This window comes from Hemitrygon akajei, chromosome 18, assembly GCF_048418815.1.
Source record: "Hemitrygon akajei chromosome 18, sHemAka1.3, whole genome shotgun sequence".
Lineage (NCBI taxonomy): Eukaryota > Metazoa > Chordata > Chondrichthyes > Myliobatiformes > Dasyatidae > Hemitrygon > Hemitrygon akajei.
The window spans coordinates 58,018,987-58,039,223 of NC_133141.1; positions in this window are offsets into that span (position 1 = coordinate 58,018,987).

Below are 20,237 nucleotides of genomic sequence, written 5' to 3' on the forward strand. Positions count from 1 at the left end.
ATGTTAAAATAATACAAATTATGTATAAAGTAAAAAATGGACAGCTACCACAAAGTATCCAAAGATTGTTTAAAATGAGAGAAAGTCAACATGATTTGCGAGGAACATGTATATTTCAAAAACAAAGGATAAGAACAAATGTAAAAAGTCATTGTATTTCAGTCAGAGGGGTGAATCTATGGAACAGTTGTAGTAAGAATTTAAAAGCATGCACTACATTTAACAAGTTAAAAATATTATCTAAAAATTATTTAATGAACAAATATAAAATACATGATTTAAAATGAGTGGGAGTAATGTAAATAAATGCTACTTGGAATTGGATTTTGTATTGAAAGATTATGAAATTTTTTGTTTTTGATGTGATGATTGATGCCAAATATGTTGATGTATGAGTAAGAGGGATAGGTGTAATAAGCTGTAGCTTCAGCCTACACTCTTTTGGTCTGTTTTAAAGAATATCTATGTTTTTTGTTGTAATTTTGTCCAATGAAATCATTGTTGTAAATGATGCTTTTTGTTATGTTTGTACCGACCAAAATAAATTAATTTCATTCATGAGCTTTTAATTGACTGTGAACGTATCAGGGCAGACACTCCTGTAGATAACGGATTACCTTCATACAATGCCATCGGCAATTGCATCCTCCAAATTTTCATTTTCATTGTAACATTCAAGACGATTATCGATACCTTTAAATTTTTTGTAGTTGCTAATTTGCTGAAGTAATGAATTCATTTCATTTTCGCTCCCAGCCGTTTCTGGCATCTCCAAGCCTGAATGCTTGAAATCACAGTGAGCAAAACAGTTCTGAATTGTCTAACTGCTCAGGTCTCACCAATGATCAGTGACACAAATCACTGCTTTTGAACACAAATACATGCAACTGACATTATTTAAAAACCAATCTAAGTACAGCGTAGTGTCTAACAGCCACACATAAGCAAACGTCTGAAATCTCAATTATTTTCTCGATTAGTTTTTCTTCTTTAAGAGTTGTTCCAAATGCAGCTGCCACGATTAGCCAATGGACAATTAATTAGAATCTATTGCATTTTAATCTAGATAAAACTGTTAAAACATGTCCAAAGCAAGATCCAAGGGAATGAACACAATGTTAAGTAATTTCCTTGACCAATGTAAAAGGCAAAAATTCAATTTTCAGCTGCAGACATGGTCCAATTTTAATCTGATTTTGGTTTAATTTCATTTGAATGGGACCTAATTTATAACAAAGGTAAATAAGCATACAGTAAGCAGTTTTGAATGGAAGTCACCTACACTTAGAGACACAAGAAACTACAATGTTGGAAACAAAAGCTGCTCTCCTCGGTTCTGGTTGGGGGTGATGTTTTCAAAATTCTGAGATTCATGTGATTATTGGACTGTAGTCTGTATTGTTGCCCTTCAGTTTTCTGTGCTTTCTTTCTTGTTGCCGATTGGCAGGTTGGGGTTCCAGTGCGAGATGTGTTAGTTTTTGTGTGAGGGAGTGTTTGGAGATTTGAGGTCTGAAGTTCTTGTTGTTTTTTTCTGTGTGGGTGATCTTTTGGTTTTTGTGGGTGGGAGAGGGATTGGGGGTTTGATGCTGTTTCTTTTTGCAGGGGAGGGGTTTGGGGCTTGATGTTGTTGTTGCTGTTTTTTTGTGAGGGAGGGGATGAGGGGTTAGCTGTCTTTGATGCTCTGACTTCCGTCTTCTGGGTGGGCGATCTGTTGATTTTTGTGCGAGGGTGGGGTTGGGGGGTCTGGGGTTTAGCGCTCCCGCTGCCATTTTCCGTGTGGGTGTTCTGTAGTTTTATTGTGGGAGGGAGAGGGGTTAGGAGTTTGCAAGATTTGTTTCTTTTTCCTTTTCATGAGGGGAGGGGTTTGATGTCTTTTCTTTCAACGACCCCCCCCTGGTTTTTCTGCATGTCATGGCTATCTGGAGAAGACGAATATTGTACATGTATACTTTGATAATAAAATGAAACTTTAAAACTTTGAACTTTTAAAAAAATGATACAGGAACTCAGTGTGTCAGGCAACATCTATGGAGGCAAAGGGACCCATAGACACTGAGACCCTGCAACAGGGCTGAGATTGTAGAAGCAAGTTAAGCAATATAAAGAGGTGAGAGGTAGGGGTGAGGCAGTTTTACACCCCCCCCCCCCCCCGAATGTGTCACTGGAATGTGACACAAAACCAGCAGGAGCAATAGGGTACTTCCTCTGATTTGCATTTATATTTTTTCAGCAATGGCCATCCTGATTTGCAATATGGAGACACAAGAGACTGCAGATGCTGGAAATCTGGATCAACACACTCAATTCCCATTGCTGTCTGTAAGGAGTTTTTACATTCTCCCCGTGACCACATGGGTTTCCTTCAGGTGCTCTGGAATCATCCCACAGTCCAAAGATTGCTAGGTTTATTGGTCATTGTAAATTGTCCTGTGATTAGGCTCAGGTTAAATCAGGGGATGCTGGGCGGCACAGCTCAAAGGGCTGGGAGGGCTTATTCTGCACTGTATTTCAATAACAATAAAAACAAAAATAAAATAAAATTTAAAAATGCTGGAGGAAATCAGCAAGTCAGGCAGGCAACATTTATGGAGAGAAATGAACAGTTAACATTTTGGGCCAGGACCCTTTACTAGCATTGAAGTCCTCTGGTATTTTGTGTGCATTGTTGCAATATAAAGATCAGTTTTGGGCAATCAATAAAAAATGCAGTGGTGCAAGTGATGAACCACCCTGGGTATATGGGTATTTAGCTGGCCCTGCGACTGTCAAACAGACTCAGCCACACAAGCGAATTCAAGTACAGAGGCACAATCACAGAAGTGAGTGCTATTCACAGCAGCAATACTGTGTACATCCTGGGGAGGCGGTCAGACTGCTTGTGGATAAGTTTGACAGCCGAAAGATGATAAGGGGAAGCTCAGGGAAGAAGGTAAGATATCTAATAAAACATTGTAGGTACTAGGAGAATATTGGTCAAACCAGAGAAGAGATCAAGGTGTCATTGACAAGGAGGATAAGGTGAGGATGATTAGGACATGGTTGGTGATTTTTTTGCAAATGGAAGGGTAAAAGTACCACCTATGTTAAAAAGATCAACAATCTAGACTTCCAGGCAACTACCCAGCTGGGGACAAGGTACTTAATGCAAGAAATGCATTCACTCTGCAGGCTATAATCAATGCCAGGGTTTGAAAGCCCACACCACACTGCAGATGTAGGGTATGATTTGGCACTAATTGTCAATTGCATATATATCCATTGACCTTCACACACTTGCATTTTGCATCTGCAAAATACTTGACCGAGTTTCCAAAACTGCATAGTGAACGCACAAAGATTCAAGCCATAGAAAAGTTTAACTCACAGATTTTGCTGGGCACGAGAATTTCCAGATCTTAAAGCTTCAACTCTAAAAAAAAACTACTTTCTTCTAAAAATGAAATATATTCTCTTACATGGAACCTATTTAATAACAGAGTCCCTGTAGGAGGGTCTAACCCAGATCTCAAGTGAATTTGTTGTTCCCTTGATGTTGTTCCACTCAATAATTGAATCTCAGTTGTCATTATTTCAACTTAAACACAGAATATTATCTAATATTTATATATGAGGGCCACTCTAAGTTCAAAGAGAAATTCTAGCGAACATAAATATTAAATTAAATTTAGTACAACTGCCTGAACTACATGTGACTTATTGGGATTCCAGATGTGGATAATTGGATTTCTGATTAGTGCATTAAAAAAAAATTGAAAACATTTAACCACATAACAATTACAGCATGGAAACAGGCCATCTCGGCCCTTCTAATCCGTGCCGAATGCTTACTCTCACCTAGTCCCTCCGACCTGCACTCAGCCCATAACCCTCCATTCCTTTTCTGTCCATATACCTACCCATTTTTTTTAAAATGACAATATCGAACCTGCCTCTACCACTTCTACTGGAAGCTCATTCCACACAGCTACCACTCTCTGAGTAAAGAAGTTCCCCCTCATGTTACCCCTAAACTTTTGCCCCTAACTTTCAACTCATGTCCTCTTGTTTGAATCTCCCCTACTCTCAATGGAAAAAGCCTATCCACATCAACTCTATCTATCCCCCTCATAATTTTAAATACCTCTATCAAGTCCACCCTCAACCTTCTCTGCTCCAAAGAATAAAGACCTAACTTGTTCAACCTTTCCCTGTAACTTAGGTGCTGAAACCCAGGTAACGTTCTAGTAAATCTCCTCTGTACTCTCTCTATTTTGTTGACATCTTTCCTATAATTCGGTGACCAGAACTGTACACAGTACTCCAAATTTGGCCTCACCAATGCCTTGTACAATTTTAACATTACATCCCAACTCCTATACTCGGTGCTCTGATTTATAAAGGCCAGCATACCAAAGGCTTTCTTCACCACCCTATCCACATGAGATTCCACTTTCAGGGAACTATGCACCATTATTCCTAGATCACTCTGTTCTACTGCATTCTTCAATGCCCTACCATTTACCATGTATGTCCTATTTTGATTAGTCCTACCAAAATGTAGCACCTCACACTTATCAGCATTAAACTCCACCTGCCATCTTTCAGTCCACTCTTCTAACTGGCCTAAATCTCTCTGCAAGCTTTGAAAACCTACTTCATTATCCACAACGCCACCTATCTTAGTATCATCTACATACTTACTAATCCAATTTACCACCCCATCATCCAGTTCATTAATGTATATGACAAACAACATTGGACCCAGTACAGATCCCTGAGGCACACCACTAGTCACCAGTCTCCAACCTGACAAACAGTTATCCACCACTACTCTCTGGCATCTCCCATCCAGCCACTGTTGAATCCATTTTACTGCTTCAATATTAATACCTAACGATTGAACCTTCCTAACTATCCTTCCATGTGGAACCTTGTCAAAGGCCTTACTGAAGTCCATATAGACAACATCCACTGCTTTACCCTCATCAACTTTCCTAGTAACCTCCTCAGAAAATTCAATAAGATTTGTCAAACATGACCTTCCACGCACAAATCCATGTTGACTGTTCCTAATCAGACCCTGTCTATCCAGATAATTATATATACCATCTCTAAGAATACTTTCCATTAATTTACCCACCACTGACGTCAAACTTACTCTTAGAGGTTTACTCTTAGAACCCTTTTTAAACAATGGAACCACATGAGCAATATGCCAATCCTCCGGCACCATCCCCTTTACTAATGACATTTGAAATATTTCTGTCAGAGCCCCTGCTATTCCCACACTAACTTCCTTCAAGGTCCTAGGGGGCAATCCTGTCAGGACCTGGAGACTTATCCACTTTTATATTCTTTAAAAGCACCAGTACTTCCTCTTCTTTAATCATCATAGTTTCAATAACTACTCTACTTGTTTCCCTTACCTTACACAACTCAATATCCTTCTCCTTAGTGAATACTGAAGAAAAGAAATTATTCAAAATCTCCCCCATCTCTTTTGGTGCCACACATAGCTGTCCACTCTGATTCTCTAAGGGACCAATTTTATCCCTTACTATCCTTTAATATAACTGTAGAAACCCTTTGGATTTATTTTCACCTTACTTGCCAAAGCAACCTCATATCTTCTTTTAGCTTTTCTAATTTCTTTCTTAAGATTCTTTTTACATTCTTTATATTCCTCGAGCACCTCATTTACTCCATGCTGCCTATATTTATTGTAGATCTCTTTCTTTTTCCTAACCAAGTTTCCAATATCCCTTGAAAACCATGTCTTTCTCGAACTTTTATCCTTTCCTCTCAACCTAACAGGATCATAAAAATTCTGTACCCTCAAAATTTCACCTTTAAATGACCTCCATTTCTCTATTACATCCTTCCCATAAAACAAATTGTCCCAATCCACTCCTTCTAAATCCTTTCATATCTCCTCAAAGTTAGCCTTTCTCCATTCAAAAATCTCAACCCTGGGTCCAGACCTATCCTTCTCCATAATTATATTGAAACTAATGGCATTGTGATCACTGGACCGAAGTGCTCCCCAACATTACCTCCGTCACCTGACCTATCTCATTCCCTAACAGGAGATCCAACACTGCCCCTTCTCTAGCTGGTACCTCTATGTATTGCTGCAAAAAACTATCCTGCACACATTTTACAAACTTCAAACCATCTAGCCCTTTTACAGAATGGGCTTCCCAGTCTACCTGTGGAAAATTAAAATCTCCCACAATCATAACCTTGTGCTTACAAATATCTGCTATCTCCTTACAAATTTGCTCCTCCAATTTTTGCTCCCCATTAGGTGGTCTATAATACACCCCTATAAGTGTTACTACACCTTTCCCATTCCTCAATTCCACCCAAATAGCCTCCCTAGATGAGCCCTCTAGTCTGTACTGCCAAAGCACTGCTGTAGTATTTTCTCTGGCAAGCAATGCAACACCTCCCCCTCTTGCCCCTCTGATTCTATCACACCTGAAGCAACGAAATCCAGGAATAATTAGTTGCCAATCACACCCCTCCTGCAACCATGTTTCACTAACTTACTATAATATTTATCAAGGTAAGATAAACTTTGGGCATTTGGGCAATGGTAAGATGGAAAGCTGGAAATGCTTAACTTGCTCAGATGCTGAATGGTGGTAGGAAGTTGTTGAGTAATTGAGCTTTGAAAAGGCTTTTGATGTGAATTGTGAAATGGTATGTAAGAGAATTTGTTCAAATGGAAGTATGCAGTGGCATTGAAAAGTTTTGACCCCTGGTCAATATTTCTGTTACTGTGAATAGTTAAGTGAATAGAAGATGAACTGATCTCCAAAAGTCATAAAGTTAAAGATGAAGATTAAAGATTTTCAACATTTTAAGCAAGATTAGTGTATTATTTTTGTTTTGTACAATTTTAGAGTGAAAAAAAGGAAAGGAGCACCATGCAAAAGTTTGGGCACCCCAAGAGATTCGAGCGCTCAGATAACTTTTACCAAGGTCTCAGACCTTAATTAGCTTGTTAGGTCTATGGCTTGTTCACAGTCATTGTTAGGAAAGGCTAGGTGATATAAATTTCAAAGCTTTATAAATACCCTGACTCCTCAAATCTTGTCCCAACAATCACCAGCCATGGGCTCCTCTAAGCAGCTGCCTAGCACTCTGAAAATTAAAATAAACAATGCCCACAAAGCAGGAGAAGGCTATAAGAAGATAGCAAAGCATTTTCAGGTAGCCGTTTCCTCAGTTCATAATGTAATTAAGAAATGGCAGTTAACAGGAACAGTGGAGATCAAGTTGAGTTCTGGAAGACCAAGAAAACTGCTTGTAGGATTGCTAGAAAGGCAAATCAAAACCCCCGTTTGACTGCAAAAGATATTCAGGTTTAGCAGACTCTGGAGTGGTAGTGCACTGTTCTGCTGTGCAGCAAACCTGCACAAATATGACCTTCATGGAAGAGTCATCAGAAGAAAACCTTTCCTGTGTCCTCACCACAAAATTCAGCATCAGAAGTTTGCAAAGGAACATCTAAACAAGTCTGATGCATTTTGGAAACAAGTCCTGTGGACTGATGAAGTTAAAATAGAACTTTTTGGCCGCAATGAGTAAAGGTATGTTTGGAGAAAAAAGGGTGCATAATTTCATGAAAAGAACACCTCTCCAACTGTTAAGCACAGGGGTGGATCGATCATGCTTTGGGCTTGTGTTGCTGCCAGTGGCATGGGGAACATTTCACTGGTAGAGGGAAGAATGAATTCAATTAAATACCAGCAAATTCTGGAAGCAAACATCACACCATCTGTAAAAAAGCTGAAGATGAAAAGAGGATGGCTTCTACAACAAGATAATGATCCTAAACACACCTCAAAATCCACAATGGACTACCTCAAGAGGCGCAAGCTGAAGGTTTTGCCATGGCCCTCACAGTCCCCCGACCTAAACATCATCGAAAATCTGTGGATAAATCTCAAAAGAGCAGTGCTTGCAAGGCGGCCCAAGAATCTCACAGAACTAGAAGTCTTTTGCAATGAAGAATGGGTGAAAATCCCTCAAACAAGAATTGAACGACTGTTAGCTGGCTACAGGAAGCGTTTACAAGCTGTGATACTTGCCAAAGGGGGTGTTACTAAGTACTGACCATGCAGGGTGCCCAAACTTTTGCTTCAGGCCCTTTTCCTTTTTTGTTATTTCAAAACTGTAAAAGATGGAAATAAAAATGTAATCTTGCTTAAAATATTAAAGAAATGTGTCATCTTTAACTTTATGCCTTTTGGAAATCAGGTCATCTTTTACTCGCTTAGCTATTCACAGTAACAGAAATTTTGACCAGGGGTGCCCAAACTTTTGCATGCCACTGTATGTAAAGTAGTACTGCCATATCGCACCTGCAGCCACACTGAAATCTCTTCTGAACCAAAATGAATTATGATAGAATTTGGGAAATATAAGATAGGTTAACACCAACGTATAAGATCTATTTAACAAACACTGTACTTGCAATTAGAAGGTTTGGTAGAACTTGTTTTATTTGGAAGAATGAGTTCACTGGAAACCAATGCTTGAATTGCATCTTGTGATCTTTGATTATGATACCTAACATTCAAATGATACATTATTATTAATTTCAAAAGTTCTAGAATATAAAAGCAAGGATGTAATGTTGAGACTTTATAAAGCACTAGTGAGACCTCACCTAGAGTATTGTGAGCACTTTTGAGCACCTTATCTTAGAAAGGATGTGCTGAAACTGGAGAGGGTTCAAAGGAGGGTCATGAAAATGATTCCAGGTTTGAACGGCCTATCATGTGAAGAGCATTTCATAGCTCTGGGCCTGTATTCACAGGAATTCAGAAGAATGAGGGGTGACCTCATTATAATCTATCAACTGTTGAAAGGCCTTGATCGAGTGGATGTGGAGAGGATGTTCTTATGGTGGAAGAGTCTAAAACCAGAGGATACAGCCTCAGAGTAGAGGGGCATCCTTTTAGAATGAAGATGAGGAGGAATTTATTTAGCCAAAGAGTGGTGAATCTGTGGAATTCTTTGCCACAGGCAGCTGTAAAGGCCACATCTTTATGTATATTTAAGGCAGAGATTGATAGATCCTTGATTGCTCCAGGTATGAAGGAATACGGAAGGGAAGGCAGAAGATTGGGGCTGAGAGGATGAAATGGTGGAGCAGACTCAATGGGCCAAATGGCCTAATTCTGCTCCTGTATCTTATGGTTTTATGTCTAACCATTTTATATTGGAAAAATATCAACTGAAATCTAATTTCTGAGTGAAACAACATCAGGAAGCAACAGTTTCCTGAAGAAGAGGAGAGGAAAAGGCCCTGGTAAAAATAAAAATTTGTCTGTTACACTTCTATAAGTGTACATCTATGCACTTGGAAACTGATCGCATCTGCTGTGGTTTTTCAACAGCTGACCAGTGACTCTGTCAGTCATAGCTAAACATTTTAATAGCCTACCATGTCAGACATCATAAAGGAAATCAGAAAAGTTCTATCTGTATGAAAAGTTTGGGGGATGGGGAGGGAGAAGAGGATCATTAGAGGTCTAGGGTGGGATGTGACCTCTAGGTTTAAGATAGGATTACACACAGTTGCTGTTGTCTAAATGAGAATCAGTGTTGGAATAATGCTAAAGAGTTGGTCCAGAGAATGGCTAGTGGAACTTAAGTGAGCAATGGCTGCTGGGGATCATAGAGATCAAGTTGGTTAGGGCTTGGGCTAATAGCATGGTTCAAGACAGGGATAGGTTGAATACGTGGGGTTGAGTATTGGTATGCAACCAGACTGATAAACTGGCTGGTGGGTGTGGAGATAGCGTCGGGTAGATGATTGGTAGAAAAAAGTCCACCATTAGTCTTCGCATCACAGTGCTGGATGGGATTGGATTGAAAAGTTTCACAATTTTCTTTTAAGTTTTAGCTCCTTTTCCCCAGAGCAGGACTCACATGCCTCCCACCTGTAAACTCTAGCTCATCCTGGAAACTGCAACATTCACAACAAAGACCTCAATTTCCACCTGCATCCCCAGTCACTTACCTAATCAGCACCACATATCCTCTAACCTTTACTACCAAGCATAACCTTACTCACCAGCTTAAGCCCAGTTCACCATTACACCTACAGTCTCAGCATTCTTTCCCACCCAAACACCTCTAGGTAAAACCTCAGTGTCCCCCAGTCAGTAGCCTTGGGACTTGAGCACTTCTGATGTCTGCAATGAACATCACGCATACCCACAGATTGCATTTCAATTTCTAGGCCAGCATCATCGTATCAAGCTTCTCAAATTATGTGGGTATGTCACTTGACTTTAATCGTTTCCTATGATATGTGGCATGGCTAATTAATTTAAAATATTTGCTGTGAATTAAGCACACTGCATAACAATACAGTCAGTTGTTTGGTTGCAGGAAGGGACCAGCTATTCCTATAAGTGAGTTGGAAGATACAAGTGAGACGGAGTTCAGATTGAGGAGACTTGTGCTCCCAGGTAGCCCATTTAAGCAGCTCTGGCTGTGGCCTAAATTCTGGGGAATGATGCAAATAAAATGCAGCCCTTACAAGTGGTACTAAATTTAGGGAAAACATCTTAAATAAGTTTGTTTTTGACTCCATTTGAAGTTAAGGTTTTATATTGTCCAACAGGGAGCTCAGCTACTTCAGTAAATGAAGTTTGTGTAAATCATTTACCACAGTGTAAGTTTTATGTGTAATACCCTGGGTAAGATTTCTACCGCTAAACTCAAAGTATTTCATTTTAGCAGTTCCTGCAAAAGCAGTGTGTTCTGCTGGTAGTATGCTTTGGTTTCGACTAAAGATGTTCAGCTGAGGAATGTTGTGTCAGCCTATCAGAATGGCAGGATCTGGAGAAACTGCTGGAGAGCGTGGGGCGGAGAGAGATTTGTGACGGACAGTAGTCTGGTGTGGAGCAGGATGGAAGGGAAGATGTCACAGAATGCCATGGAATGGAGAGTCCCTATTGCAAGAAGTGCTTTGTGCAGATGAATGGCTCCAAGGATGAGGGTCAATAGTCACAAGAGAGAGTCAATTTGTTCGAGATGGACTTCAAGGGAAGTTTGGATTGTGAGCCGGTGCTTTCACGCAGACCATGGGCTTGGCGCCATGAGTAGTGTTTATACCCTGCATTGGAAGATACGAGCTCCAATAGTCATATGCATACTTAGACAGGTTTAACTGTAATGGGCCCTTTTATTTTTTTTCCTGTCTTTTCTTTCTCTTAATTGTTTGATAAAGCTGAAATTAGAAACTATACTTTCTTTATAATTTTATGCGGTGTAAGATCTGTTATTTCTTGCTGACCAATAATTATGTGTGGGCAATATTTATACAGCATTCACTCAACTGAGTTTCCATTAATCAGAACATCCCAATTTTCTTGTTTGGTAGAACCCCAAATCATAACGATCCTAGAAGTATATTATTTGTGAAAGGTGGCCTCCTGACCGCTGAGTCACGTGGCTGTTAACAGAGGTAGCTGATGAGCCAAGTTTGCCTACAAGCCCGGTGAGGGAGTTACATGATATGCATTATGCTGACACCATTAAAACAGTAGAAAGGAATAATCAGATTCTTTGGCATTGTATTCTCTAACAAAACAAATATACTGGATCAAAAGAAGTGAGACAATAAACACCTCCATTAATGGCTTGCATACTCTATTCTTAAGCACCAACAGCTAGAATTGCCTGATAGACCTCCCCCCTCCACGTGCCCGGTCCTCTGCAGTTCAGCCTGAGTCCGAAAGGAGTTCAGTTTCCGTGTGTCACCAGTGAGCAGGCACTACATGAGGCTTGCTGTTGGACTGGCTGTGTACTGGCAGGGAGAGACTTACACATTCTGCACTCCTTTTTGGAAGACTGTTAACCAGTGGTGGAAGCTAAAAGTGAGAGTGGCAAACACTATCCACTACACTACCACATCAGATGCATCACAACAACTATTTTGACAACACATACATTTTGTCAAATAGACGTAAAATAAACCAACAATAAAAGATGGACTAGAAGTTTACTAACTATAAATCTGTGATATTATATAACATTCTGTATGTGCTGCTAACGTTAGCTGCAGGACTATATAAATCCTTACTTTATGCCGCAAATTATATTCCCTTCAAGAAAAAGAATCTGGCTCTTTCCACTTTTCACAGTTCGGAAGTTCCAGGATTCTGAACAAGTGACCATAAGGTGAGAGCAACATTGTGTCTTGCAGTGAAATCAGCTAGTGATGATGCTTTTGTGTACTTGGTACCTTTAAGTTCTGGATGGAACGAGTTATTTCAGTGTTACTGTGTATTTTTATCCTGTGTACATTTTGTTAGAGTGATTTTTGGGCTTCGGACATGTAGCAAAAAACTTAACCTACTTTGGCCACTAGCCTTCAGATATGAATATGCATTGAAGATTTAATTTGAAGTGCAGCTCTGAACAATGGGTTCCAAAAAGCCTTGAATCACAGATCAGACAATGCTGATTAAAATTCAATTCGATGTCTGTAGCGTGGGTGCAAATCGGGAGGTGTGAAGTTTGTGTGTAGTTTCAAAGAAAGCATTGTCCATACATTGTAAATATGGAATTGTCCTTTGATGTTTAGCATATAAATATGGAGCCCTACACTGGGTCAGCAGACCCTTCAACCAAAAGCATCTCAGTGCGATACCTGCTGCACCTTGTTTTATTGTATAAAGAGGCTGCTTCATATTGACCAGTACTTTTCTGTGATGCTTCATTCACACAATAACACATTTCATATTTAGCAACACTGCACTGCTCTCTTCCTCTTTTAGATGGCATCTTTCTGAGCATGCTTGATAGTTTAGATATGGCAATAAAGCAAAGAACCACTGCTTACATCAGTGAGTCAGATACATGGGTGAAAGCATAATGCTGATAATAAATAATTTGGATCATTCTGTGGAAGAAAACATGGTATTGCATAAGAGTGTCAAATGTACAGAACTTGAACTGTTCATTTCAGTTGCTATCAGTTTCGACACTGTTTCAAACATAAAATGCATGGATCCAGTCAATGCTAGTCTGAGTTCTGTGAGTCATCTCAATGATGTTTGTGACAGAGAACTATTACAATAAGACCATAAGACATAGGAGCAGAATTAGGCCATTTGGCCCATTGAGGCTGCTCCATCATTCAATCATGTCTGATCCTTTTTCTTCTCCTCAGCCCCACTGCCCATAACCTTTGATGGTGTGCCCAATCAAGAACCTATCAAGCTCTGCCTTAAATACATCCAATAACCTGGCCTCCACAGCTGCCTGTGGTAATAAATTTCACAAATTTACCACCCTCTAGCTAAAGAAATTTCTCTACATCTGCTTTGAAAGGGCACCCCTCAATCCTGAGGCTGCACCCTCTTGTCCTAGACTCCCCCACCATGGGAAACATCCTTTCCACAACTACTCTGTCTAGGCCTTTCAACATTTGAAAGGTTTCAATGAGATCCCCCCTCATCCTTCTGAAGTCCAACAAGTACAGACCCAGAGCCATCAAATGCTCCTCATATGATTCCTGGAATTATCCTTGCAAACTTCCTCTGAATCCTCTCCAATGCCAGCACATCTTTTCTAAGATGAAGGGCCCAAAACTGTTCACAATTCTCAAGGTGAGATCTCACCAGTGCCTTATAAAGCCTCAGCATCATATCCCTGCTCTTGTATTCTAGACCTCTTGAAATGAATACTAACATTTGCCTTCCTCACCACCGACTCAAATTGCAAGTTAACAATAAGATCATAAGACATAGGATGAGAATCAGGACAATATGCCCATCGGGTCTGCTCTACCATTCCATTGTGGCTGATCCTGTATCCTACTCAACCTCATGCACCTGCCTTCTCGCCATTTCCTTTGATGCCTTGACTGATCAGGAAATGATCAACTTCCACCTTAAATATACCCATAGACTTGGCCTCCACTGCAGTCTGAGGCAGAGCATCCACAGATTCACTACTCACTGGATAAAAAATCCTCCTTACCTCTGTTCTAAACGGTTGCTCCCCAATTTTGAGGCTGTGACCTCAAGTTCTGGATACCCCCCACCATAGGAAACATCCTCTCCGCATCCACCTTACCTAGTCCTTTCAACATTCGGTAGGGTTCAATGAGATACTTCCCACCCCCCACATTCTTCTAAATTCCAGTGAGTACAGGCCCAAAGCTGTGAAACGGTCCTTATACGTTAACCCCTTCAATCCCGGAATCATCCTAGTGAACCTCCTCTGGACTCTCTCCAATGACAACACATCCTTTCTGAGATATGGGGACCCAAACTGTTGACAATACTCCAAGTGCGGCCTGACTAGTGTCTTATAAAGCTTCAGCGTTACCTCCTTTTTCTTATATTCTATTTCCCTTGAAACAAATGCCAACATTGCACTTGCCTTCTTTATCACAGACTCAACCTGTGAATTAATCCTCTGGGAGTCTTGCATGAGGACTCCCAAGCCCTTCTGCATCTCTGATGTTTGAACTTTCTCCCCATTCAGATAATAGTTCACACTATTGTTCTTTTTACCAACATACATTATCATACATTTCCGAATAGAGTATTCCATCTGCCACTTTTTTGCCTATTGCTCCAATTTGTCTAAGTCCTGCTGCAATCATATTGCTTCCTCAGCACTACCTTCCCCATCCACCTATCTTCGTATCATCTGCAAACTTAGCCACAAAGCCATCAATTCCATTATCCAAATCATTGCCAAACAATGTGAAAAGTAGGGACACCACTAGTCACTGACAGCCAACCAGTGCCCCCCTTTATTCCCACTCACTGCCTCCTGCCTGTCAGCCATTCCCCTATCCATGCCAGTATATTTCCTGTAACACTATAGGATTTTATATTGTTAAGCAGCCTCATGTGTGGCACCTTATCAAATGTCTTCAGAAAATCCAAGTAAATGACATCAACTACCTCTCTTTCATCTACCCTTCTTGATACTTCCTTGAAAAACACCAACAGATTTGTCAGGCAAGATTTCCCTTCACAGACACCGTGCTGATTTTGACTTAGTCTATCTTTAGTCTCCAAGTACCCGGAAATTTCATCCTTAATAATACAGTCCTACACTTTCATAACCACTGAGGTTAGGCTAACTGGCTTATAATTTCCTTTCTTTTGCCTTCTTCCCTTTTGAAAGAGTGGAGCAATGTTTGCAATCTTCTGTTGTGTCACTTTTTCAGAGCTCTGTGCCCAAAGAACTTGGGTCCCTGGGCACACAGCCAGCACTCTGCTTTCAATCTTCAGTGTACTCCCACGATACATCAGGTAGCAGCACCGGCCACAAATCAGCCTGTCTCCAGAGCCACGAAAATCTGTTACCCTGATGGTGCACTGGTCTTCAAAGCCGTGTCCTTGGCATATCAAAAAGTGGCCGGTCGTGAGGCCCTGAGAACGGGTCCCATTCCCACAAAGAACCGAAGTCAGCATGTAACTCCAGGTCAGAGTCTTCAAAAGTACCTCGAAAGGGAAAAAAAAACAGATATAAAAGATAGAAATAAAGCTGTTTCCGAAGACGCAAGCAAAGGAGTCGCTGTTAGCCGCCATCACCCTCCTAAGCTCCACCCAGTGAACTCTTCCCAGAAACATCAGCCACCTCTGCTCTGCCATCATCTCCTCCAGTACCCTCCTCCAATGCACCTGGAAAGTTCCTCTGTCATGCCTCTGTAATTCCCTTTGTTCCATTTTGATACTGATATATGTGAGTTATATTTCTCCCTCTCAAATTGCAATATGAATTCAATCATATTATGATCACTACCTCCTAAGCGTTCCTTTACACTAAGCTCCCTAATAAGCAATGGGCTACTACACAACACTCAATCTAAAATAGCCTTTCTCCAAGTAGGCTGAAGCAGAATCTGCTCTAAAAAGCCATCCATAGGCACTCAACAAAAATTCCCTCTCTAGCGATCCGACACCAACCTGATTTTCCCAATCTCCTTGCATATTGAAGCCCCCCATTACAACTGTGTCATTACTTTTATTACATGCCTTTTTCAGCTCCCTTTGCAATCTCAACTCTACATCTTAGCTAACAAGAGAAAATCTGCAGATGCTGGAAATCCGAGCAACACACACAAAATGCTGGAGAACTCAACAAGCCAGGCAGCATCTATGGAAAAAAGTACAGTCAATGTTTTGGGCTGAAACCCTTCAGTCCTGGCAAAGTGTTGTGGCCCGAAACATTGACTGTACTTTTTTCCATAGACACTGCCTGGCCTGCTGAGTTCCTCCAGCATTTTATGTGTTGCCGTCCACATCTACTATTTGGAAGCCTATATATGATTACCATAATGGTTTTTTCACTCTTGCAGTTCCTTAACTCCACCCACAAAGATTCAACATTCTCTGATCCTCTGTCACCTCTTTCTAAAGATGTAATTCCATCTCTTACCAACAGAGCTACACAACAGCCTATGCCTTCTTGCCTGTCCTTTCAATACAAAGTATATCCTTTAATGTTAAGCTCCCAACTATGGCCTTCTTTCAGCCATGACTCAGTTATGCCCACAATGTCATACTGGTCAATCTCTAATTGTGCCATGAATTCGCCCACCTTATTCCGAATGAATCGGGCATTTAAATACAGCACCTTCAGTCTTGCATTCTTCACCCTTTTGAATTTTGCCACTGTGGTACAATTTAACTCTTTGCTCTGTCTGCATTTGCACCCAACCACTGGCTTGTCCTTCCTTACATTCAGGTTACATCTGCTTGTAAACCTGCTGGCTCATCCTCAGCTCTATCATCCTGGTTTCCATCCCCTGCCATATTAGTTTAAACTACTCCCAACAGCTCTAGTAAACCTGCCCGCAAGAATATTGGTCCCCCTCGGATTCAAGTGCAACTTATCCCTTTTGTAGAGGCATACCTGCCCCAAAAGAGGTCCCAATTATCCAGAAATATGAAATCTGTGCCCCCTGCTCCAATTCTTCAGCCACACATTTATCAGCCACCTCATTCTATTCCTATCCTCACTGTTGCGTGACACAGGCAGCAATCCTGAGATTACTACACTTGAGGTCCTGCTTCTCAGCTTCCTTCCTAATTCCCAGTATTCTCTTTTCAGGACTTCCACCCTTTTTCTAGTTATGCTATTGGTACCAATATGTACCATGACTTCTGGCTGCTCACCCTCCCTTTTCAGGATACTGTGGACACATCCTGAAACATTGCAGACCCTGTCAGTTGAGAGGCAAACTGCCATCCATCTTTATTTTTCGCATCCAAATTATCACCTGTCTGTCCCCCTAACTATAGAGTCCCCTATTACTGCTGTCATCCTCTTCAGTTCCCTCCCCTTCTGAGCAATGGGGCCAGACTCAGTGCCAGAGGCACGGTCGCTGTTGCTTCCCCCAGTAAGGTCACCACCCCCCCCCCCCACCCCCAACAGTACTCAAAATGGAGTCCTTATTGTTGAGGGGTCAGCCACTGGGGTGCTCTCCATTATCTGACATTCTCCCTTCTCTCTTCCAACAGTCACCAAGTTATCTGTCTAAAGTTTAGGGTGTTCTGCATAAGGACTACCAAGTCCATTTTCATCTCATATTTCTGGATTTTCTCATTTAGAAAACAGTCTGCACATTTAATTCTACTACCAAAGTGCATGACCATGCATTTTCCAACATTGAATTTCATTTGCCACTTTCTTGCCCATTCTCCTAATCTGTCTAAGTCCTTCTGCAGCTTTCCTGGTTCCTCAAAATGACCTGCCCCTCCATCAGCCTTCACATCATCTGCAAACTTTGCAACAAAGCCAGCTATTTCATTGATATACATCATAAAAAGAAACAATCCCAACGTTGACCCCTGCTGAACACCTCTAGTCACTGGCAGCCAACCTTTTATTCCCACTCGCTGCCTCCTACCAATCAGACAATGCTCTAACCATACTAGTAACTTTCCTGTAATACCATGGGCTCTTAACTTGGTAAGCAGCCTCATGTATGGCACCTTGTCAAAAGCCTTTTGAAATTCTAAATATACAATATCCACTACATCTCCTTTATCAATATGCGTAATCTCCTCAAAGAATTCCAACAGGTTTGTCTGACAAGATTTTTCCTTAAGAAAACCATGCTGACTTTGTCCTATCTTGTCCTGTATGACCAAGTGCTCCAAAACCTCATCCTTAACAATTGACTTCAAACATCTTCGCAACCACTGAGGTCAGGCTAACTGGTCTATAATTTCCTTTCTGCTGTCACCCTCCTTTCTCAAATGCATGACATTTGCAATTTTCCAGTCCTCTGGCAACATGCCAGATGATCCAACAGGAGAAAATCTGTAGATGCTGGAAATCCAAGCAACACACACACAAAATGCTGGAGGAATTCAGCAGGGCAGAGGGCACCTATGGAAAAGAGTGCAGTTGACATTTCGGGCCGAGACCCTTCAGCGGGAGAGGAGATAAAAAGATGAGGAATAGAGTTAAAAGGTGGGAGGGGGGGTAGGGGAGAGAGAAACACAAGGTGATAGGTGAAACTGGGAGGTGGAGAGGTGAAGTAAAGAGCTGGGAAGTTGATTGGTGAAAGAGATACAGGGTGGAGAATGGGGAGTCTGTTAGGAGAGTCTGTTTCTCGGAATGGCAGGTGGTGACTAGTGGGGTGCCACAGGGCTCGGTATTGGGACCACAGCTGTTTACAATTTACGTCAACAATTTAGATGAAGGCATTGAGAATAACATCAGCAAATTTGCTGATGATACTAAGCTGGGTGGCAGTGTGACATGTGATGAGGATGTTAGGAGAATTCAGGGTGACTTGGATAGGCTGGGTGAGTGGGCAGATACTTGGCAGATGACGTTTAATGTGAATAAGTGTGAGGTTATCCACTTTGGGAGTAAGAACAGGAAGGCAGATTATTATCTGAATGGTGTAGAGTTAGGTAAGGGAGAAATACAAAGAGATCTAGGAGTCCTTGTTCATCAGTCACTGAAGGTGAATGAGCAAGTGCAGCAGGCAGTGAAGAAGGCTAATGGAATGTTGGCCTTTATTACAAAGGGAATTGAGCACAAGAGCAAGGAAATCCTCTTGCATTTGTACAGAGCCCTGGTAAGACCACACCTGGAGTATTGTGTACAGTTTTGGTCTCCAGGGTTAAGGAAGGACATCCTGGCTGTAGAGGAAGTGCAGCGTAGATTCACGAGGTTAATTCCTGGGATGTCTGGACTGTCTTACGCAGAGAGGTTAGAGAGACTGGGCTTGTACACGCTGGAATTAAGGAGATTGAGAGGGGATCTGATTGAAACATATAAGATTATTAAGGAATTGGACAAGATAGAGGCAGGAAATATGTTCCAGATGCTGGGAGAGTCCAGTACCAGAGGGCATGGTTTGAGAATAAGGGGTAGGTCATTTAGGACAGAGTTAAGGAAAAACTTCTTCTCCCAGAGAGTTGTGGGGGTCTGGAATGCACTGCCTCGGAAGGTAGTGGAGGCCAATTCTCTGGATGCTTTCAAGAAGGAGCTAGATCGGTATATTATGGATAGGGGAATCAAGGGATATGGGGATAAGGCAGAACCGGATATTGATAGTAGATGATCAGCCATGATCTCAAAATGGTGGTGCAGGCTCGAATGGTCTACTTCTGCACCTATTGTCTATTGTCAGAAGGCCATGGAAGAAAACAGGGGGGAGGAGCACCAGAGGGAGTCAATGCGCAGGCAAGGAGACAAGGTGAGAGAGGGAAAAGGTGATGGAGAATGATGAAGGTGTGGCGGGGGGGGGGGGGGGGGGAGAATTACTAGACATTCAAGAAATCAATGTTCATGCCATCAGGTTGGAGGCTACCCATAACCTCAGTGTGGCCACATTGCAACAGAAGAGGAGGCCATGGATTGACATATCGTAATGTGAAGTGGAATTAAAATGGGTGGCCACTGGAAGATCCCACTTGTTCTGGTGGACGGAACATAGATGCTTGGTGAAATGGTCTCCCAATCTACGTCGGATCTCACCAATACACAAGAAGCCCCATCGGGAGAACCAGGCACAGTATATGACCCCATCAGACTCGCAGGAGAAGTATGACATCACCTGGAAGTACTGTTTGGGGCCCTGAATTTTAGTGAGGGAGGAGGTATAGGGGCAGGTGTAGCACTTGTTCCGCTTGCAAGGATAAGTGCCAGGAGGGAGATTAGTGGGGAGAGATGAATGAACAAGGGAGTCGCGTAGGATGCAAAGGCTGGTGGGGTTGTAGATGAGGACAAGAGAA